Source organism: Oncorhynchus gorbuscha, unplaced genomic scaffold (genome assembly GCF_021184085.1).
Source record: "Oncorhynchus gorbuscha isolate QuinsamMale2020 ecotype Even-year unplaced genomic scaffold, OgorEven_v1.0 Un_scaffold_5732, whole genome shotgun sequence".
In the NCBI taxonomy this organism is placed as follows: Eukaryota; Metazoa; Chordata; class Actinopteri; order Salmoniformes; family Salmonidae; genus Oncorhynchus; species Oncorhynchus gorbuscha.
Window position 1 is genome coordinate 654 of NW_025749469.1, and position 23,957 is coordinate 24,610.

General features: G+C 43.6%; 1 pseudogene; it reads right to left on the reverse strand.

The window, feature by feature from the left end:
- Nucleotides 1–14,484: 14,484 nt before the first annotated feature.
- On the reverse strand, nt 14,485–22,818 carry LOC124029176 (annotated as a pseudogene).
- Between the last annotated feature and the right edge of the window lie 1,139 nt (nt 22,819–23,957).

A 23,957-nucleotide genomic window follows, 5' to 3' on the forward strand; every position in this document is an offset into this window, starting at 1 on the left:
CCAGCAGGTAGCCTAGTGGTTAGAGCGTAGGGGCGGCAGGTAGCCTAGTGGTTAGAGCGTAGGGCCAGTAACCAGCAGGTAGCCTAGAGGTTAGAGCGTAGGGCCAGTAACCAGCAGGTAGCCTAGTGGTTAGAGCGTAGGGCCAGTAACCAGCAGGTAGCCTAGTGGTTAGAGCATAGGTGCGGCAGGTAGCCTAGTGGTTAGAGCATAGGGCCAGTAACCAGCAGGTAGCCTAGTGGTTAGAGCGTAGGGCCAGTAACCAGCAGGTAGCCTAGTGGTTAGAGCGTTGGGCCAGTAACCAGCAGGTAGCCTAGTGGTTAGAGCGTTGGGCCAGTAACCAGCAGGTAGCCTAGTGGTTAGAGCGTTGGGCCAGTAACCAGCAGGTAGCCTAGTGGTTAGAGCGTAGGGCCAGTAACCGGCAGGTAGCCTAGTGGTTAGAGCGTAGGGGCGGCAGGTAGCCTAGTGGTTAGAGCGTAGGGCCAGTAACCAGCAGGTAGCCTAGTGGTTAGAGCATAGGGCGAGTAACCAGCAGGTAGCCTAGTGGTTAGAGCGTAGGGGTGGCAGGTAGCCTAGTGGTTAGAGCGTAGGGCCAGTAACCAGCAGGTAGCCTAGTGGTTAGAGCGTAGGGGCGGCAGGTAGCCTAGTGGTTAGAGCGTAGGGCCAGTAACCAGCAGGTAGCCTAGTGGTTAGAGCGTTGGGCCAGTAACCAGCAGGTAGCCTAGTGGTTAGAGCATTGGGCCAGTAACCAGCAAGTAGCCTAGTGGTTAGAGCGTTGGGTCAATAACCAGCAGGTAGCCGAGTGGTTAGAGCGTTGGGCCAGTAACCGAAAGGTTGCTAGATCGAATCCCTGAGCTGACAAGGTAAAAATCTGTCATTCTACCCCTGAACAAGGCAGTTGGCCTACCAGGGAACAGTGGGTGGTAATTGTAAATAAGAAGTTGTTTCTTAACTGACTTGCCTAGTTAAATAAAGGTTACATTTGTTTTCATTATGAGAGCTACACAAAATGATACTTTAAGGAAAATTGTTCCACGTTTGTACCTGGGGTCAATTAAATTGATAAGCCTCTTGAAACCTTCCTTTTTGACTGTGCTAATTGGTAGCATATCCTTAGCAATGCAATGCATAATAGCATTTGTGATGTCTGTCTTTTGGATATTTGCTTGTAGGGCACATTGTTGAAAAATGTTTGTCGTATTACCAGACTTCGTAGCCACCTGTCTACGTCACAATTTGCCCCGAATATTGTTCTGCTCTTTGTCGAACTTCAAAAAAGCCAAACCACTTCCAAATGACTGAAACCCTTCAAAATCATTAATTTCTTTGTTGGAAGCTGCTCCTTCTCCATGACTCACTGCCACCGTTTCTGCCTACATCACTGCCACCGTTTCTGCCTACATCACTGCCACCGTTTCTGCCTACATCACTGCCACCGTTTCTGCCTACATCACTGCCACCGTTTCTGCCTACATCACTGCCACCGCTTTCTGCCTACATCACTGCCACCGTTTCTGCCTACATCACTGCCACCGTTTCTGCCTACATCACTGCCACCGTTTCTGCCTACATCACTGCCACCGTTTCTGCCTACATCACTGCCACCGTTTCTGCCTACATCACTGCCACCGTTTCTGCCTACATCACTGCCACCGTTTCTGCCTACATCACTGCCACCGTTTCTGCCTACATCACTGCCACCGCTTTCTGCCTACATCACTGCCACCGTTTCTGCCTACATCACTGCCACCGTTTCTGCCTACATCACTGCCACCGTTTCTGCCTACATCACTGCCACCGTTTCTGCCTACATCACTGCCACCGTTTCTGCCTACATCACTGCCACCGTTTCTGCCTACATCACTGCCACCGTTTCTGCCTACATCACTGCCACCGTTTCTGCCTACATCACTGCCACCGTTTCTGCCTACATCACTGCCACCGTTTCTGCCTACATCACTGCCACCGTTTCTGCCTACATCACTGCCACCGTTTCTGCCTACATCACTGCCACCGTTTCTGCCTACATCACTGCCACCGTTTCTGCCTACATCACTGCCACCGTTTCTGCCTACATCACTTATTTTTCCTGGTTAATAGTGGCGACTCCATCACTCCAGGTGCTAAGTGGTTTTTAGTGGGCGTGTACCTCTCCACGTGCATATTGTCACTTCTCCACACGTTCCTGCTGCGTCACAGAGGTGAAATGGACTGTTGGACCTAATTATTCTATATCGACATTATCGAATGAATCTAAATGTTTTTATATGGTTATTGAGGGAAGTAATTACCTAGATAATTATTGATATTGATTTATCACCCAGCCCGTTTTGTGATGACTTTTAGATAAACGATAACATTATGTAATACAACCCAACAAAATGTACCACCCAAACATTGTAGAAAGACACTGAAATGATACATCCTACTGTCACAATTATCTCTGCATCATCACACATTGTAGAAAGACACTGAAACTATACATCCTACTGTCACAATTATCTCTGCATCATCACACATTGTAGAAAGACACTGAAACTATACATCCTACTGTCACAATTATCTCTGCATCATCACACATTGTAGAAAGACACTGAAACTATACATCCTACTGTCACAATTATCTCTGCATCATCACACATTGTAGAAAGACACTGAAACTATACATCCTACTGTCACAATTATCTCTGCATCATCACACATTGTAGAAAGACACTGAAACTATACATCCTACTGTCACAATTATCTCTGCATCATCACACATTGTAGAAAGACACTGAAACTATACATCCTACTGTCACAATTATCTCTGCATCATCACACATTGTAGAAAGACACTGAAACTATACATCCTACTGTCACAATTATCTCTGCATCATCACACATTGTAGAAAGACACTGAAACTATACATCCTACTGTCACAATTATCTCTGCATCATCACACATTGTAGAAAGACACTGAAACTATACATCCTACTGTCACAATTATCTCTGCATCATCACACATTGTAGAAAGACACTGAAACTATACATCCTACTGTCACAATTATCTCTGCATCATCACACATTGTAGAAAGACACTGAAACTATACATCCTACTGTCACAATTATCTCTGCATCATCACACATTGTAGAAAGACACTGAAACTATACATCCTACTGTCACAATTATCTCTGCATCATCACACATTGTAGAAAGACACTGAAACTATACATCCTACTGTCACAATTATCTCTGCATCATCACACATTGTAGAAAGACACTGAAACTATACATCCTACTGTCACAATTATCTCTTCATCATCACACATTGTAGAAAGACACTGAAACTATACATCCTACTGTCACAATTATCTCTGCATCATCACACATTGTAGAAAGACACTGAAACTATACATCCTACTGTCACAATTATCTCTGCATCATCACACATTGTAGAAAGACACTGAAACTATACATCCTACTGTCACAATTATCTCTGCATCATCACACATTGTAGAAAGACACTGAAACTATACATCCTACTGTCACAATTATCTCTGCATCATCACACATTGTAGAAAGACACTGAAACTATACATCCTACTGTCACAATTATCTCTGCATCATCACACATTGTAGAAAGACACTGAAACTATACATCCTACTGTCACAATTATCTCTGCATCATCACACATTGTAGAAAGACACTGAAACTATACATCCTACTGTCACAATTATCTCTGCATCATCACACATTGTAGAAAGACACTGAAACTATACATCCTACTGTCACAATTATCTCTGCATCATCACACATTGTAGAAAGACACTGAAACTATACATCCTACTGTCACAATTATCTCTTCATCATCACACATTGTAGAGCATCACATTGATCCATTGCCAGTCCTTTTAACGTCTGCTAAACTGTTTGTTCCACAGTTCCAGCCTCAAACACACACAAGTCTGCGAATTGTATATTCACACATTCCACATGGAGAGGGGATTCCCGGGAGAGAAGGGGAGGGAACAGAGACATGGACATCAGTCAGGATTAGCACCGTGACTGATCCATCCCACTCCAGTGAAAATGTCTAGAAATCGCTCTCCGCATTACCAAAAAAAAATGTTTTTCCTCTCCAATGCAGAAGGAGAAACAGATTGGTAAATAGAGAGAGAGAGAGAGAGAGAGAGAGAGAGAGAGAGAGAGAGAGAGAGAGAGAGAGAGAGAGAGAGAGAGAGAGAGAGAGAGAGAGAGAGAGAGAGAGAGAGAGAGAGAGAGAGAGAGAGAGAGAGAGAGAGAGAGAGAGAGAGAGAGAGAGAGAGAGAGAGAGAGAGAGAGAGAGAGAGAGAGAGAGAGAGAGAGAGAGAGAGAGAGAGAGAGAGAGAGAGAGAGAGAGAGAGAGAGAGAGAGAGAGAGAGAGAGAGAGAGAGAGAGAGAGAGAGAGAGAGAGAGAGAGAGAGAGAGAGAGAGAGAGAGAGAGAGAGAGAGAGAGACTGCCAAAACAAAGAGAAATGACTGACAGACCCACTTGTGACATTCACACACAAACATGAAGTCTACTTCAAGCTCAGCTGGGGAACAGTGGACAAGTTTAGGCCCACCCGCCCACACAGAGAGATCAATGTGTGATATAAACAAAAATGGGCTGTACATCGAGATCACTTGGGAAAGGCACAAACACACCCACTCAGGCCTACCTGTGACATACACAGCAAACATGGGCTGTACATCAGGCACACTTGGAAGGGTGGGCAAACATATCAAGCTCACTTGGAAGTAAGCACATACGCACGGGTCACACACACTTGGTCGGATCAAGGATGCAACCCCATCAGATCTTACACTGTTTAAGAGAAGGAAGGATGGGGGAAGGATGACTAGTATTTGAACAGGACCCAATTGCTGAGATATACATGGGAGACAACCACTCTTGGATACCAGTCAAGCTTGTGTGGGAGGCTATTGGGAATCGGGCTTGGAGCTAGACCAAGTTTAGAGAAATCCTGAACACATAAGCACCTCCCTCGAGGCAATCTGAGATGCTCAGTTAGTCCCAAAGCTGACTGGGGGGAGAGAAGAGGAGAGGCAGACGTAAGAAATAATACATCTGCAAGTAGTTTACCGTTGAGGACGGAGGGAGAAATTAACTTGCCCACATACACAACACACAGACAGCGAGAGAGAAAAAGAGAGGACTCCTAACACCTCAGTCCCATGGTCCCAGTGCGGGGGACTCGAAGCGCTAAACTACCCATCTCTCCATTTCCAAAAAATCTAATCTATGTTGTACCAACCTACACAGTCCTCAACATTGTAACAAGGTTGTTCTCTAGCTCTGGCATCACAAAATAAAATGTAAGTCTCCTTCCTTTCTCCCCAAATAAATAAATCAACGGTTATGTTAAGAGAAGCAGAAAATTGCTGGCCAGCACATTTAGACTGGGTAATTATTAGAGAGAGAAAGGACAGAGAGAAATACAGAGAGAGAGATGCAGAGAGAAAGGACAGAAATACAGAGAGAGAGATGCAGAGAGAAAGGACAGAGAGAAATACAGAGAGAGAGAGATGTAGAGAGAAAGGACAGAGAGAAATACAGAGAGAGAGAGAGATGTAGAGAGAAAGGACAGAAATACAGAGAGAGAGAGAGATGTAGAGAGAAAGGACAGAAATACAGAGAGAGATGTAGAGAGAAAGGACAGAAATACAGAGAAAGATGTAGAGAGAAAGGACAGAAATACAGAGAAAGATGTAGAGAGAAAGGACAGAAATACAGAGAAAGATGTAGAGAGAAAGGACAGAAATACAGAGAAAGATGTAGAGAGAAAGGACAGAAATACAGAGAAAGATGTAGAGAGAAAGGACAGAAATACAGAGAGAGATGTAGAGAGAAAGGACAGAAATACAGAGAGAGATGTAGAGAGAAAGGACAGAAATACAGAGAGAGAGAGAGAGAGATGTAGAAAGAAAGGACAGAAATACAGAGAAAGATGTAGAGAGAAAGGACAGAAATTCAGAGAGAGAGAGATGTAGAGAGAAAGGACAGAAATTCAGAGAGAGAGAGATGTAGAGAGAAAGGACAGAAATTCAGAGAGAGAGAGATGTAGAGAGAAAGGACAGAAATTCAGAGAGAGAGAGATGTAGAGAGAAAGGACAGAAATACAGAGAGAGATGTAGAGAGAAAGGACAGAAATACAGAGAGAGATGTAGAGAGAAAGGACAGAAATACAGAGAAAGATGTAGAGAAAGGACAGAGAGAAATACAGACAGAGAGCGAAAGAGAAACAGTGAGCATTTCGACTCTGTGTGGATGCCAACAAGAGGTATGTCCAGGCTGAGTCACTCTAAGCCAGTGGTCTACAAAAGGTCGATCACCAGCTACTAGTAGCTTGCCAAACAATTCCCAAAGTATATGAAATTATTATTGCGTTACATGAAACTGTCATAAACAAATCTCAGGTCCCCGACACCGCAAGCTCCCAGCTACTATCTAACGCAGCACTGACATTATCCCACCCCTGGTTAACCACTATGGCTTAAACACTCAAACCTTTTGTCCACCTTTATTTGACCAGGCAGGCCAGTTGAGGACAAGTTCTCATTTACAACTGCAACCTGGCCAAGATAAAGCAAAGCAGTGCGACACAAACAGAGTTACAAACAACCGTACAGTCAATAACACAATAGAAAAAAAGAATGTCTATATACAGTGTGTGCAAATGGCGTGAGAAGGCAATAAATAGTCCACAGTAGCAAAGTAATTACAATTCAGCAAATTAACACTGGAGTGATAGATGTGCAAGTAGAAATACTGGTATGCAAAAGAGCAGATATGTACATTTAATAAAAAACAATATGGGGATGAGGTAGATAGATGGGCTATTTGCATAGAACTGGAAGGAAAGGCGGCCAAAGCAGGTGTAGGCTTTGGGGATGACTGGTGAGATATACCTGCTGGAGCGCGTGCTACGGGTTGGTGTTGCTATGGTGACCAGTGAGCTGAGATAAGGCGGAGCTTTACCTAGCATAGACTTATAGATGACCTGGAGCCAGTGGGTTTGGCAACTAATATGAAGCAAGGGCCAGCCAACGAGAGCATACAGGTTGCAGTGGTGGGTGGTATATGGGGCTTTGGTGACAAAACAGATGGCACTGTGATAAGAGTGCGTCCAATTTGCTGAGTAGAGTGTTGGAGGCTATTTTGTAAATGACATCGCCGAAGAAGTCGAGGATTGGTAGGATGGTCAGTTTTACGAGGGTATGTTTGGTGGCGTGCGTGAATGACGCTTTGTTGCGAAATAGGAAGCAGAGTCTAGATTCCATTTTTGGATTGGATATGTTTAATATGAATCTCACCTAACAATATCTGCCAAAGTATTAAGCAACATTGCCCCCGTCTGGTGCGCGTGTTTGTGTCTATCACTCTGTGTGTGGCCAGTTGACGTGATGATTGTTTGGTGGGTTGACAAATACTTTCCCCAAAACCTGCAAAGTAGTATATATATATATATATAATTATTATTATTTATTTGTTTACCTTTATTTAACTAGGAAAGTCAGTTAAGAACAAATTCTTATTTTCAATGACGGCCTAGGAACAGTGGGTTAACTGCTTGTTCAGGGGCAGAACGACATCAGCTCGGGGATTCGAACTTGCAACCTTTCGGTTACTAATCCAACGCTCTAACCACTAGGCTACCCTGCCACCCGAGTATATCATTTGTATTTATTATTTGCAAACTTCACAATGAAATAATCAGCAGCAGTCATAGCCGCAGGAAGGAGTGGTGTTGAGGGTGCTGCAGCTCCCCACTGAAAAATCTGGAAAGATACTACATGCTCTATATTTTCCACAAAAGTAGCGCACTGGGCCTTTACTAGCCCTGTATTAGTGGACCAATATAGCAGTCTGTAGTGCAGGCAAAACATTTACATCTGCCCCCATATTTTACCAGGTATATTGACAGAAAACGGTGTACAGGAGAAAGCAGTGTACTAAGGACACAGAGAAGAGTTGCAGGGGAGAGGAGAAGAACAGACCTATTGGGAAACTAGAAGGAAAAAAACAGCTCCATTTTTTTTTTTATTAAGTGGCTCATGCCAGAAAAGGTTGGAGACCCCTGCTCTAAACACAGACCCTGGTGGTAGAGAGGTGCTGTCACCTGGTGGCCACTACTAGCATGACATCTGCATTGTCCAGGATACATATCAGGACCACTGCATTTACTTTTACATTTACATTTAAGTCATTTAGCAGACGCTCTTCATTCATTTCATTTTACAAAGACTGGTGGTGATGTGACACAGCAACACCAATAATGTATAGGTATATAGGTGTGAAAAGAACTGCAGTACTGCATCAAATGCAGAGTAGTCTTTCCAGAGACGTCCTCTCTTGCCTCTACACATGCAGTAGCTACGTTATCAGGTGTGCAGATAGCCCTACTCTGGCATACGAAGAGAAACAAATCGTCACATTCACATCACTTCCATTGTTAGGGCAAATTAATGTGAAGGTTGGTCCTAGTCAATAGTAACCTGCAGATAAGCAGCTGATATTGTCATGTCTTTAACCCAATACTCAGGAATACCATCGTTTGCTTAATATCCATTTATTTGACAAAACAGGCAACTATAGTGTGGAGAATCAATGTGCCAGCTAAACCGCTGTGAAATGTCTTTTATATCAGCTGATATACAATATTTTGGGTTGTGTACAAAACCGAAAGTAAAAGATGCAAAAACTAACAGGAAGCATAGAAATAGCACAGATAGAACTGATTTACCGCTTCTTAGACTTGCTTTCAATGAGAATGACAGATCTAGAACTAACTTTTCAATGTGAATGTGGTCAGGTCACCAAAAAAGTGACATATTGCAGCTTTAAAGGGCATTTACAACACTAGAATGGCCTCACCATCTACACTGATGTGAGAAAGTGTTTCTGACTATTGACATGCAGCCAGTTGTCCCCTGTCCCTTCTTGACAATGACAGGCCTCTGATGGAGACAGGCCTTCCACCACATTACTTTCATCCACCACGTCCTCTCTCAGGGCAGCTGGTCACAAGGGAGACCAGAGGAAGAAGAGAGGAGGCAGTTTCAGCCTATTGGGACGTAGCCTACCTACCAGTCCCAGCAGAGACAATGTGAGAGAGAGAAGGATAAATAGAAGGTGAGAGAGAGGGTTAGTGAGAAAGAGGGGTATGAGAGAGTGGGGGTTGATTCAGCAGGTTTGACTCTGGGGATGGGAGTGGTATCCTATGAAGCGAGCTAGATTTACTCAGGGTTTTCTAAAGATAACCAGCTTCAGTTAGCTTCACCTTCCAGGTCAGGCTTCATTCGTACTACGACGATGGATATTGCTCGTCCACCTGCCACTAACAGGCTTGTAACTGCACATGCATGTCGCACATAGCAAGTCAAACACCAGACTCTCCATTGAGACAATCCATGGGTGAATTAGTGCCACATTTTGATTTGTTCCCAAAGAATATACAACAGAATTCTTGCTAATTCAGCAGGCTATGGTGTGAAATAGGGTTTTGAGAAGCCGTCTTCATGACATATCATTAAAGCCATCCTTGGTGTGCTTATCAATGTACAACCACTCCACCACACGCCTATCAATATGTTTTCATTAAGTCATACAAAAGTGTTACATTGCATAAAGTTTCAAATTCATTCTGTGATATATTTTAACATTACTATTTAAAAATACATTTAAAAAAGTAAATAAAATCTTTGCAAGAGATCTGACTTCATTGACCTTAGCTCGCAGAGCAGACATTTCATTCAGGATAAATGGATTTAACCCCAAGTTAGCCTGCCCCGGAGCAGGTAAGTTCTGAAGGATTTGTTGCCATAGAAACATACCTGGCTAAAAGTTGAGTTACTTTTGTATTACTCTAGTTGAACTCTGAAGTGACCAAAGTTACCTCGCCAACTTCTCAAACCTGCTTCGTATGATACCCTTCTGGGCTGCTCTCTCTGCTCTATCCATCCCTTCCCAGAAAAATCATGAGGGAAAGGGGGAGAAGGACTGGGAAGGAGAGTATGACAGGGAAGTTGACAGGCTGCAATATCATGGGACCAATAGAACAAAGGGAGGTCAGCAAATGAGAATTCAAGGTGCCCAAACCAAACAATCCAATGAGGATGTTAAGCGAGCACAACTGGCCAATGACAGTTCAGGGAGCTGACAACGTGACAAAACATTGTACCAGTTGACCACCGAACCGATCGATGAAAGTCACCACAAAACCAACACCTATCTATCCCACAAGGTAGTGGAGGTAGTCAACAATGGCAGTTTGAAAAAGCCAAGGTGACATTTTACAACAAACGCAGCGTCAAGCGACGAGGCTTGCCTCAAAAAGGCAACCAAATAATTCACTAATCCCTAAACAAATTTGCTAACATGCTGCTGACTTGAGTTGGTGGGTCTCAGTGTTATTCCGACTACTCCCATTCTGAGAACAGCAGGAGGAGGAAGAGATGGAGAACCATGCTGGGAACTAGCACAAGGGCTCATCCTCTACTGGGGAACTGAACCTGCCTGTCTGCAAAAACAATACACAGGGAAGGAAATGCCAATTCCTCCCTCCATCACTTCTGTCCGTCTCCACCCCGCTATCTGTCACCCCCCCATATCTCTCTCCCCCCATTCCTCTACACACTTCACTCCTCCCCCATGTCAGCTTCCTTGCCCTGACCTGGGAGATCTGAGGGCAGCCGGCCAATGCATAAATGTTTGATCCTTTTTTTTCAGCACAAGAGTCTTCTCTCTGACTCAGGGGAAAATGCACTAACTTAGCTAGTTTTTGCGTGTGTGTGTGTGTGTGGGATTCCTTCACAAACTCATTCTGTAAGCAGATTGCTGCGACGGCAACACCTTTTATGAAACCAAAGGCTAGCCGTGAATATTTCAAGGACTTAGAAGTCCAGCTAACGGATCTGAAAAGAATCTAAGCAGATCATAAAGGCTACTACTTCAGCGAATTAAATCAACTTGCTTTGTGTGTCACCTAAAGAAACTAGATTGTCCAAAGGAAGACCATACCGCAGGCTCAATTCAGAATATAAACAGACAAACTTTGTAAGACACCTCACTTCTGAATATTGGGAATACATAAAGCTAGTGTCTGGGATTTTGGAAGCTGTTCAAAAGGTAATTTAAATTCCTTTATTCTTAAAGGATTAGGGCTGTTTTTGAAATCAGACTGTAGCTTCAAGGGTAACACTAAAACAATAATAGGGGCTATAATGTGTGCTCTTATAACAGCAATAAGGCTGTTGCTACATTACTGGAGGCTCCATTTGGGTCTGCCTTACTTAGTAGGAAGTAATGGACTCTGACATGGCCAGGTCTGGGATTCATTCAAAGGCAGTTTCCTCTGTGATATTAAGACCATAATCATTTCTCCTGCCGTATACAAATAACATCCAGAACTAATATCCCGTCCCGTGTCTCCGGAAGGAGCCGGAACGTTCTGGGAACGTTGGAGAAACGGCAGGCGATTCTGCAGTCATTTGGCTAGGGCGGGAGTGTTCAAGGTTACTGCTAAAGCCCTTCCTCTTTGTACCTCTGTGCTGGGACTTATTTTGTTGGGGGGTACATATTTTGTCAGAGCTCTCAAGGACTGGTCCTGCTTTTGGTGCAGTGCTATGACAAAAATATGAAATAAACAGTTGTGGAAATACTGCAGTAAGCACAGCCATGGAGGCAGCCAGGAAACATCCCCAACAACCAAAACAAAGTTAGTCTCATGGATTGAACACAGACTGTGTACTATTAAGAAAGCATCTCCTTTTCCCTCTACCGTCACTGCCCAAATTCATGAAAGGGAGTGAACAAGGAAAGAAGGAAGGAGACGACCTTTGGATTGGAATGCAACCCCAGTCCTAACCCTCCTGAAGCCGTAGTGCAGGCCTGCAGGGTCTTCTTACCTTGGCCACAAACTGACGGTCCTTCTGGTCCATGTTGGCTGTGGGGGGCTACGTAGTCCTTCCAGATACGCACTTACGTTCTTAGCAGATCTGATAAACAAAAGGATGACTCAGTTAGAAGGGGGATATGTCAACAAAAAGAGGAGAGGAAACAAACAGAAGAGGAATCATCAATGAAGATGTGACGACCTTGGGTAATGTGAAAAGCAGGAGATCTGTTCAAAAGAAAAGGTGGAGAAAACATCCTTAAATACAATTCTCAGTAAATATCAAAACATCCTTTCATATACTGAACAAAATATAAATGCAACAATTTCAATGATTTTGCTGAGTTGTAGTTCATATGAAGGAAATCAGTCAATTGAAATAAATTCATTAGGCCTTCATCCATGGATTTCACGACCGGGCAGGGGCGCAGCCATGGGTGGGCATAGGTCCACCCACTTGGGCGCCAGGCCCATCCACTGGAGAACCTCATTAAAGGGCTTTATTACAGAGATCCTGGGCTGGCGTGTTTACACGTGATCTGTGGTTGCGAGGCCGGGGTTGGACGTACTCGCCAAATTCTCAAAACAACGTTGGAGGTGGCTTATGGTAGAGAAATTAACATTAAATTATCTGGCAACAGCTGTGGTGGACATTCCTGCAGTCACCATGGCAATTGAACTCTCCTCAAAAACTTGAGACATCTGTGGCATTGTGTTGTGTAACAAAACTGACATTTGAGTGGCCTTTTATCCCCAGCACAAGGTGCACCTGTGTAATGATCATGCTGTATTATCAGCTTCTTGATATGGCAAAGGAGAAAGGCTCACAAACAAGGATGTAAATACATTTGTGCACACCATTTTAGAGAAAAGCTTTGTGCGTATGGAACATTCCTGTGATCTTTTATTTCAGCTCATGAAACATGGGACCAACACTTTACATGTTGCGTTTTATATTTTTGTTCAGTATATATATATATTTCCTTGTAAAAATTCATACAAATACACATGTTCATATGTAAAAATATAAAAGGCAATAGGCCAACATAAAAGATAAGCACTTCATCATCTGATATTAAACATTTTCATGATGTGTTTAAACCAGAATATGAAATCAAATCCATGCTAAAACGACTCAGAATAAGGATAATGATAAAGACGGCTCAATTGATATTCTGAGGGTGAAAGTTCTGTATCTCCAGCTGTGCTGGATTCAAACCAACTACAATACTGGATTTATGCCTGGTCAATTACTTCACTTTCCCTCCCTCGGGGTACTCACTGATCTGTACGTACGCACGTAACTTACGTGATATTTCAGAATCAAAAGAGCCTCATGGTGGGTGTAGCAGGGGGCATGGCAGCTGAGAGAAAAATGGCCGTTTTAAAGCTAAATTCCTGCAATTCTTTGCACTTTGCCATGGCTAATCCTGTGTTATTTTGCTCAAACATGCTAAATTCATTGTTTTTGCAATTTTCCCCTGATTGTCTAACCTTTATTTTGGTGATTTTTAGTTCTCAAAAAAGAATCTACACACACTCAAAAGTTTGGGATCACTTAGAAATTAACTTGTTTTTGCAAGAAAAGCTAATTTTGTCCATTAAAATAACATCAAATTGATCAGAAATACATTGTTAATGTTATAAATGACTAAACACAAGTCAACAGTGAAGAGGCGACTCGGGATGCTGGCCTTCTAGGCAGAGTTGAAAAGAAAAAGAAATCTCAGAATGAGACTAATAAAAATAAAAGATTAAGATGGGAAAAAAGAACAGACACTGGACAAAGGAACTCTGCCAAGAATGCCAGCATCCCGGAGTTGCCTCTTCACTGTTGACGTTGAGACCGGTGTTTTGCAGGTACTATTAAATGAAGCTGTCAGTTGAGGACTTAGAAAGAGGCATCTGTTTCTCAAACTAGACACTATTGTACTTGTCCTCTTGCTCAGTTGTGCACCAGGGCCTCCCACCTCTTCTATTCTGGTTAGCGCCAGTTTGCGCTGTTCTGTGAAGGGAGTAGGACACAGCATTGTACAAGATGTTCAGATTCTTGGCAATTTCTCGCATGGACTAGACTGACAAGTATCAGAGGAAAGTTTTGTTTCTGACCATTTTGAGCCTGTAATCCAACCAACAAATGCTGATGCTCCAGATACTCAACTAGTCTAAAGAAGGACAGCTTTATTTCTTCTTTAAAATCAGAACTGTTTTCAGCTGTGTTAACATAATTGCAAAATAGTTTTCTAAGGATGAATTAGCCTTTTAAAATGATAAAACTTGGATGAGCTAACACAACGTGCCATTGGAACACAGGAGTGATGGCTATGATAATGGGCCTCTGTACTCCTATGTAGATATTCCATTAAAAATCTGCTACAAAAGTCATTTACAACATTAACAATGTCAACACTGTATTTCTGATCAATTTGATGTTATTTTAATGGACAAAAACAAGGACATTTCTAAGTGACCCCAAACGGTTGGTGGTGTGTGTGTGTGTGTGTGTGTGTGTGTGTGTGTGTGTGTGTGTGTGTGTGTGTGTGTGTGTGTGTGTGTGTGTGTGTGTGTCCATATATTTTACACTGCATGCCTTTTTCCAGTGAGCATGCTATTGTGTCCTCCAATCAAACCTTTGTCAGAACACACTGACAAAGTTGTCAGTCTCACTTCAAATGAGAAAGAAATGAGTCATTTGTAAAGTATTCACACTTAGCCACATGCCCTAACTGGTTGGATAATAAAACGGTTGAGGATAACGATGGTTGTGGTCACATTCACAGATTGACCGTGTTGTGACGTATGTTGCGGTAGTGGTTTTGGTTGGGGAAGGGACTGACTTTTCTCCGGCCCGGAGTTTCTCTGCCCCCTGGGTGTAGACTGCCATGGACCAGTCCACACAGCGGGCGAACCTTCCTTCAGCAGCAGCTCTGTGATGTTCCCCTGCTCTGGAGATGAATCAACAAGAACATAGAATAAAAATACAATACTTTATATGATACACTATTTATAGAGTTGACTACAATGGAGGAAACAAAGATAGCAGAGTAAGCTGGTCAGAAAGAGATACATTGCCTGCCCTCACACACATTCAGAGAACCTCATACAATGTGAGGTTGAGTACAGTTAAGTGCAACAACCTCAGACTTCCGCAACGTTCAAAATTATCCTTCCTCGCCCTCTGGATTTCAGCGACAGTCCGAGCTACCAGCCTTTGCGTATAGTACAATGCTCAGGGGTTATAGGTGAGGGGTCAGTCAGTCTCACCGGGTGGAGGACGGTACCCAGGATGACCTGGTTGGGGCAGCTCTCCAGGATGATCTGCACGTCCCTCTGGAGCAGACGAGACTCCGTGAAGAACTTGGCCTCGGCAGCGAAGGGCTCTGGCGACTCCGTGCCGTCCGCCTCACGCTTGAACGTCGGACACTGGAGAGAGGATATATAGAATGTAATATGCCATTTAGTAGATCCTTATCCAAAGCAACTTCTAGTACAAGGAGTGCATTTATTTGCGTATGTGACCACAGCGGAAGTGGAACCCACAACCCTGGCATTACTCTGACCAACTGCGCTACACAGGACCAAGAAGGAGAATACAGAAAATACAGTAAATATCTGGGAAACTAGAGACACTCATGACATATAGACCTTCTAGTACAAACAAAACTAGATATGGGAGACAGAGCAGAGCTGGGAGATTGGGCTCTAAAACACCAAGCAGACAGAAGAACAGCTTCAAACAGCTGTAACATCTTAGGTGTGAGAAGGGAAAGACTGGTTATCTGCAGTGGGCCGTTGGTAAAGACTGAGTCATGGAAAAAGATGGATGGACAAAGAGAAGTAACAAAGGAAAATCCCCAACATCACATCCATCTCACAGACCTTATGAGTCAGGAAGTGATACATGTATTATGATTAGTTAACCCCTGCAGAAACATATAGGGATATTTACAGTGGTGGGAAAAGTACACCATTGTCAAACTTGAGTAAAAGTAAAGATACTAGAGTCATTTTCTATTAAGGTAAGTCACCCAGTAAAATACTACTTGAGTCATTTTCTATTAAGGTAAGTCACCCAGTAAAATACTACTTGAGTCATTTTCTATTAAGGTAAGTCACCCAGTAAAATACTACTTGAGTAAAAGTCTCAAAGTATTTGGTTTCAAATATACTTGTGTCAGGGAAAAAGTATGGCATAAAAAGTACATAATTGTCTTTAGGAATGTAGTGAAGTAAAAGTAAAAATATAAATAGTAAAGTAAAGTACAGATACCCCAAAACACTACTTAAGTAGTACTTTCAAGTATTTTACACTACTGGATAATTCGCTAATCAAATCAGAAGGAATATATGCTATAGTCTATAAAAGTTGACCACACACACAAGCACATATCCTATGGTCATAGTACGATCACAGAGACTGACCTTGACCCCAGAGAGCATGACCGTGACCAGGTAGTAGTCGGGCAGGAGCAGGGCACGGACCACACTACCGTCACGCACGTGCTCAATGACGGCTGAGGAGGAGAGACGAGGGTCAGAAATAAAGTATTCATACATTCAATTTAAACTTTTAATACGATGAAACCATCCGTTTACACAAGGGGAAACATTGTACTAGGACCTCATCATTCAGTTTTATAGGTTCTACACAGAGCCAGTGTTCTACAGTAGATTCAGTAGAATCAGGACACTATAATAGGATCTCTATGGATTCAGTTCTATACTGTATGATGCCTTAAAAGTCAGTGGTCAAATGTATCCATAAACAGGATGAGCTTCACCTCATTCCTCTACTCTATGGAGGGTGTTAACAGTACATGTTGATTACATCCTGCTCTGGTGGGTTACAGAATGTCTTCTGTCACTCTTCTTCAGTTGTCACCCTGACCTCCAAAAAAATCACTTTTGGTGTGAAAGCCAGTTAAATTTGATCTGTAAATGGTGTTTTGGGTGTTTGGGGGCTGAACGAACGCAGTCTGATGAGGTGATCCGCCATAATCCAGACCGGGGAAATGAGTATTCTGATTCCAGTCCCCCAGAACACAATGGAGGGAACATTAAAAGCGTTTTGGCTGGATTGCTACTGCCCATTTCAAAACAGCAGGGGCGGTCTCGCTGAATGGTAAAAAACCTTCCACACCATTTCTCCACTCAATTAAAGGGAGGGCCGTTAGCTGCGGTGGCGCGGACAGAATGGAGAAAAACGCTTTAGAGGGGGTGAAAGTCACATAATGAGCCCACGAGGTGCCATGTAGGGAGCCATTACAGGTCAGATATAGATATGGAGGCATCGGAGGGGGTAAACTCGAGAAAAACGGTGGATTATGCACCTGTGCACACAGGGGCTTCTAAAAAGGAATGATGAGGTGTATGAGTGTGTGTTAGCCATACCATTGACAGGTTTCTGGTGCATGGAGTCAACGAAGTTGCGGGGGTTCTCGATTATGTACTTGAGGTCTCGTACAGTGTTGGTGCCGCCGCCCTCCGTCCACATGCCCTTCTTGGAGGCCTTGGCCTGGTCCTCCAGGTCACACAGTCTAGCCTGATCTGGACTACACACACCAAGACAAGAAGTGGTTAGTATATAACACACAGGCTGACATTTCAAACTGTAGTAAAGTAGGTGGAACAGATCTTAGAGACAATTGAAATCGTTATTTTTACTGACACAGCGCCCAGTCCCAGCACAGTGCCTTGTTAGGGCATCAGTAAGTGACACCTCTACTGATGCTAGCTAACCTCCCATTACTGGTCCACTTCTCTATATCATCAGTTTGGCCTTAGGGGTAACTGCCAGCCACTCAGGGTGTGTTAGTCCTGGAACTGCATGGCCACTAGATAGCAGTTCTAGCTGCACTGACAGTTCTACTACCACCCCTCAGGCTAAACTGATGAGACTGGCTAGGTGGACATACAACACAGTTCTGCTATGTTGTGCTTTTTAAATCCTTTAGGGTCAAAAAGAGCAATGGTTCCCAAATACATGGTTATGCTTTCATGAGCCACACCAATTCAATAAAAACAGTGTTTCTAGAGAAACAAAATGAGCCTTTAGCTGTGACACGAGGGCCAGTGGCCACGTAATACTTGGGGGATAGGCAATGGTTGATCAACCAAAAACATAAGGGATATTCAAGGGGAAACTTTAGGCACCACAACTTCCTCCATTTGCCTAAACACCAACATGAGTTTCAGACACCTGGTAGATGGCCAAGTACACAACTCTCCAGTTTCACTTCTATCTGCATGAGCTTTCAGGTTCAGCCTGTTGATAGTCAGACTGGGCCTCTAACAAAGATCAGAGGGCTCTTTGAAGACAACATGGCACTCAACAACTCCCTCAAGCAGGCAAGGCGGTGATATGTCTCAATTAATTCCACGCTGGTTCAAAACAAAAATGGCGACCGTTATCTTGAAAGACCATCAACTTTTCCCACATTTTTCCCCCCTTTTCTTAATTGTTTTCCGTCGTCGTGTGAAGACTTTTAACAAGTTTTTTATGGAGTGGAGAAGTGAGGCTTGCCCATGACTGATATGAGAAATGGAGAGTGAGATAGTGGGACTGGGTTCTTTGTTGAAATGTGCACTGTGTAAATTGAGCCTTTTTACATTGATGCTGTCTGAAAGGGAGAGTGGGTGCTAGGTTTAGAAAGAAAGCGGCACAAAGTGGTACTCAATTAAAACACATCTCTCACACAAAGAGAGAGTCTGAGTGTTCTGAAACAGCTCCTAATTGGAGCATTGGACTGGCGCCCAACACCACCAGTACGTCTCCCCCCATTCCTTCGACTGTTCTAGACACAAATCCCAACTGAAATAAAACTGTTTCTTCCTTACCGAAGCAAGAATAGAGAACATTAACTTTCTGGGCCAGACTAAAAAATCCTACAGAAAGTCAATTGCACTTAAGCTACTTAGGACTAACAGCACAAACCACAGATTGAGGCTGTGCCAATTCCCTATGGTGTAGTGCACTTATTTTGACCAGGGCCCATAGGGTTCTGGATAAAAGTAGTGCACTATGTAGGGAATAGGGTGCCATTTGGGATGCATCTTGAGGCAAGCCCAGATACTGAACGGACACAGCGAGATACTGCAAGAATGCGACTAGGCTGACGATCAGAGATTAATGAAGACACAGGAGGTGGCCTACCTGGTACTGTGTGATGAGAGCATGTAAAATCAAGTGTATCTGGCACCGAAAAAATCTGACAAATACGGCAGACCGAAACAGAAGCACTGGACATTGAAGAACGTGGTTCAGAAGAGGCACCCTCAGCAGTTTAGCCACTCCACTGGGGATCGCAGTTTAAAGGATCAATAGTTGTGAAGCAGTGGTACCAATGCTAATTTGGATTCCCTCACCGCCGGTCGGTGTGGTTACATAAACCACAACGCCCCTTCCCCCTTTCAGTAGTTTAACAAAACAGCCACAGCCAGAGAGACAACCTACTTTCTCATTGGCCAGGAGGAGCCTGCCAAAATCCTCAGGCAGTGGTGGTGGCCCCATGGTCGGGTTCCCTTGGAAGACACAGAAAGTGTTTGAAGAGGAGATCTGTGTAGTGGAATTGTGTGCGAGTGTGCCCCAGCAGCTTGCCGTAGCAGCGAGGAGAGGATGATTGGCATGCGGCCCGGGCCTTCTGTTAATTGGCGCCTGGCATAGTTTGGGCGCCACGGACAGCCAGGTTCGGAACATGTGCTCGCCCGCTCCTTTTCAAATCATCATCATCGCCCTCCGATTGGGGTGATCGTCAAGAGCAATCGCCAGGCTAATGAATAAGGGTCTGCTCGTCTCCCAGCCCTCCCACCATAATAGCCACCCCATTTGGGCCAAACGACAGCCTGCGTAGAGGCGTTTACATTAAAGCCTGTTCCAAGCCATTGCGTGGAATGCTTGAAACGAGTCATTAAGTCCAAAATATGCAGGCAGACTATTTATTCATTCATCTGGTACCCACAGTGAAAACACAGGTTTCACAGCACTGAACTCCTGTAGTGCCCAGTCAAGCCCTGGGGGCGATCAATCACTCAGAGGTGAAAGGGTGTTTTGGGACAGTTATTAGACCGGTGAGCTTTATGTTATGTATGACAGAGGCTTTTGAGACTGCCGATCAGTGGGAAAGCCTCAATGTTACTGCAGGGCAACACTGCCACCACCTGGACTCACACCTTAACTGAAACCCTCAAGTGGGGGGGGTTCTATGTGCAGTGGCATTGTGTCATCAATAATACATGCAGCCCATTGTGACAACAGGTAGCCCAGTGATAGTCACACTATTTTCTAATCTCTGTCATAGTGCAAGTGCAAATTCTACTGTGACAAATTGACTGTGTTGTGTTTCCCTGGTTACCACCACTTCAAATCTCCATGGGGCTGATTAAAGCCTTTGTAAGTCAATCAACACCCTGTTAAAAGACTGATGCACCCTGTTGCTTGTGATATCACAGCACTGCTGAGTCTTACTTGTTGCCCCGGATTCCTTCCCTGCGGACGGTGGCGAGGCCCCTCGTTCACCAGAGATTCAGCAATGTTCTCACCAGTGGTGTCTAGAGAGAGAGAGACAGAGGATTTAACACTAAAGAAAGAGAGTTTTAGTAAAGGACAAAGTGGGTTGTATGAGGGTTCATGCATGAAAGAGTCCATTCACTCAATCAACACAAATGCAGTCAATTCAAGGAGGGAATTGAAATCCTGTGGGATATAGACAAATAGTGCACCAGTGATGTAGTGAGGTTTTTCCCCGACTAGTAGTAACTCTGGCCTCTATTTGTGGCTAGGCCTGTGAAAATGTCTGGTGGTCTTCTCACCTCTGCCCAGGTACACCATGCCGTATTCTCTGCCCAGAGCAGTCTTGACCTCCACTGTGAAGCATACCTCCTTCCCAATCAGCATCTTGCGCAGGAACTCTCTGGCCTGGAAGGCATAGGGCTGCAAGGGAAAGAAGACCGATAGGCATGATCAATAGGTCAATGTTATACCACTAGGGGCACCAAATAATCAATCACCCACAATTCATTTACAGACCAAGACCAGAGAGATAGGAATCATCTTTGCCATTATTGCATCTGTGACCACAAGGGTAGCGCAATCTCCATTTTGATGTAGTCAATTTCACTTTTACACAATTGGCTGATCCCTCCTGATGACCCAGTTGGACATGACTCCAACATAGTCACCAGGAGGGGTCAGCCAATGAAGTTGGATGTATAACCCAGTTGACTACATTAAAATGGTGGAAGGCCTCAAATGTCACTTCCCATGCTAACACAGCCTTTTGTCCACAAGCAGCCTCTATCATGCTCTATGACCCTGACCAAAAACAACCATTTCTTATTTTGCGTTATAAAAGGAAGGCAGATGGGACACAGAGTACATTTGGAAAGTATTCAGACCCCTTGACTTTTTCCACATTGTTATATTACTGCCTTAAATGTAAAATATATTAAATTGTTTCCCCCCCCCTCAATCCACACACACAATACCCCGTAATGACAAAGCAAAAATATTATTTATTTATTAAAAATAAACAGAATTATGACATTTACATAAGTATTCAGACCCTTTACTCAGTACTTTGTTGAAGCACCTTTGGTAGCGATTACAGCATTGAGTCTACTTGGGTATGACGCTACAAGCTTGGCACGCCTGTATTTGGGGAGTTTCTCCCATTTTTGTCTGCAGATCCTCTCAAGGTCTGCCAGGTTGGATGGGGAGCATCGCTGCACAGGACATTCAGAGACTCCTGCGTCACCTTGGCTGTGTGCTTAGGGTTGTTGACTTGTTGGAAGGTGAACCATTGCCCCAGTCTGAGGTCCTGAGTGCTCTGGAGCATGTTTTCATCAAGGATAACTCTGTACTTAGCTCCGTTCATCTTTCCCTTGATCCTTACTGGTCTCCCAGTCCCTACTGCTGAAAACTCTGACCAAGGTCCTTCTCCCACGATTGCTCATTTGGCCAGACAGACAGGGCTAGTAAAAATATTGCTGGTTCCAAACTTCTTCCATTTAAGAATAATAGAGTCCACTGTGTTCTTGGTCCCCTTCAATGTTGCAGACATTTTTTGGAACCCTTCCTCAGATCTGTGCCTCAACACAATCCAGTCTCGGAGGTCTACGGACAATTCCTTCGACCTCATTGATTGGTTTTTGCTCTTACATGCGTTGTCAACTGTGGGACCTTATATAGACAGGTGTGTGTGCCTTTCTAAATCATGTCCAATTAATTTAATTTACCACAGGTGGACTCCAACCAAGTTGTAGAAACATCAAGGAGGATCCATTTAAACAGGATGCATCGGAGCTTAATTTCGAGACTCAGAGGAAAGGGTCTGAACTCTTACGTAATAAGGCATTTCAGTTTAATATGTTTTTTATTTGTAATTATGAGGTATTGTGTGTAGATTGATGAGGATTTATTTTTATTTAATCCATTTTAGAACAAAATGTAACAAAATGTGGAAAAGGAGGGGGTCTGAATACTTTCTGAATGCACTGCATATGCTTTACTAGACAACAAGTATCATAGATCAGCGATTATATAACTGTCACTGCAGGTGGAACCTGATCGAAGGACACCCAACACGTTTAGACAACACTCCACCCTAATTATGCTGCTCCCAAAGTGAAAGAATCGTCTCCATGCAGCCACCTGAAATTCATTTTTCCCTTATGAATCTCAACACAACGCTCTACCCCCTCACTCTTCTTCATGAATGGACCAGCCCACTGTCAGTGATTGGTTGAAGTGCTTCAACTCACTGGCCAGGGTGTCCTTTGGTCAGGCTGGCTCTGGGGGCGCGGCGAGCTAGCGCCAGTACGGATGTTGCTCAGGTTGATCTGACGCTCCTGGGGCGGGCCTCCGTGGCTGGCCCCTCACGATTATTGTACATCCTGACAAGACCTGGAAGAGAGGAACATCACAGTAAATATTAGTATTGGGCTATTAGGGAAAAGACCAGGGTTATTTACATTGTAGCAGTGGTAGGTAAGACCACGCACAATAATTATTAGAATGTAGATAAGCTAATCAAGACTATTAATGGACTGATATGGGAAGTAGAGGTTTTGGTAGTGCTTATACTTTTCAATAAATTACCTTTCAGAACTCAACAGTATTCCATGGAGGTGGAGGAAAACACGTTGATGAAAGAGAATGACTGTATATAGTCTAGTTGTAGCAGTTGTAATAGTGATAATAGTAATAGCAGTAGTAATAGCAGTAGTGGGAATAGTAATAATAGCAGTAATAGCAGTAGTGATAGTAATAGCAGTATTAATAATAGCAGTAGGGAAACTAGTAGTAGTAATAGTGGCAATAGTAGTAGCAGTAGTGATAAGTGGTAATAGTAAGAGTAGCAGTAGTGATAATAGTAGTAGTAATAGTAATAGCAGTAGTGGTAATAGAAAAGTAGTGGCAATAGCAATAGTAATAGCAATAGTAGTAGTAGTGGTAATAGTAATAATAGCAGTGGTAATAGTAATAATAGCAGTAGTGGTAAAGTAATAGTGGTAATGGTAATAACGTAGTAGTGAGTGGTAATAACGGCAGCGATAGTAGTGAGTGGTAATAACGGCAGCGATAGTAGTGAGTGGTAATAACGGCAGCGATAGTAGTGAGTGGTAATAACGGGGCAGCGATAGTAGTGAGTGGTAATAACGGCAGCGATAGTGAGTGGTAATAACGGCAGCTTTATAGTAGTGAGTGGCAATAACGGCAGCGATAGTAGTGAGTGGTAATAACGGCAGCGATAGTAGTGAGTGGTAATAACGCAGCGATAGTAGTGAGTGGTAATAACGGGTAGCGATAGTAGGAGTGTTAATAACGCAGCGATAGTAGTGAGTGGTAATAACGGCAGCGATAGTAGTGAGTGGTAATAACGGGCAGCCAGATAGTAGTGAGTGGTAATAACGGCAGCGATAGTAGTGAGTGGTAATAACGGCAGCGATAGTAGTGAGTGGTAATAACGGCAGCGATAGTAGTGAGTGGTAATAACGGCAGCGATAGTAGTGAGTGGTAATAACGGCAGCGATAGTAGTGAG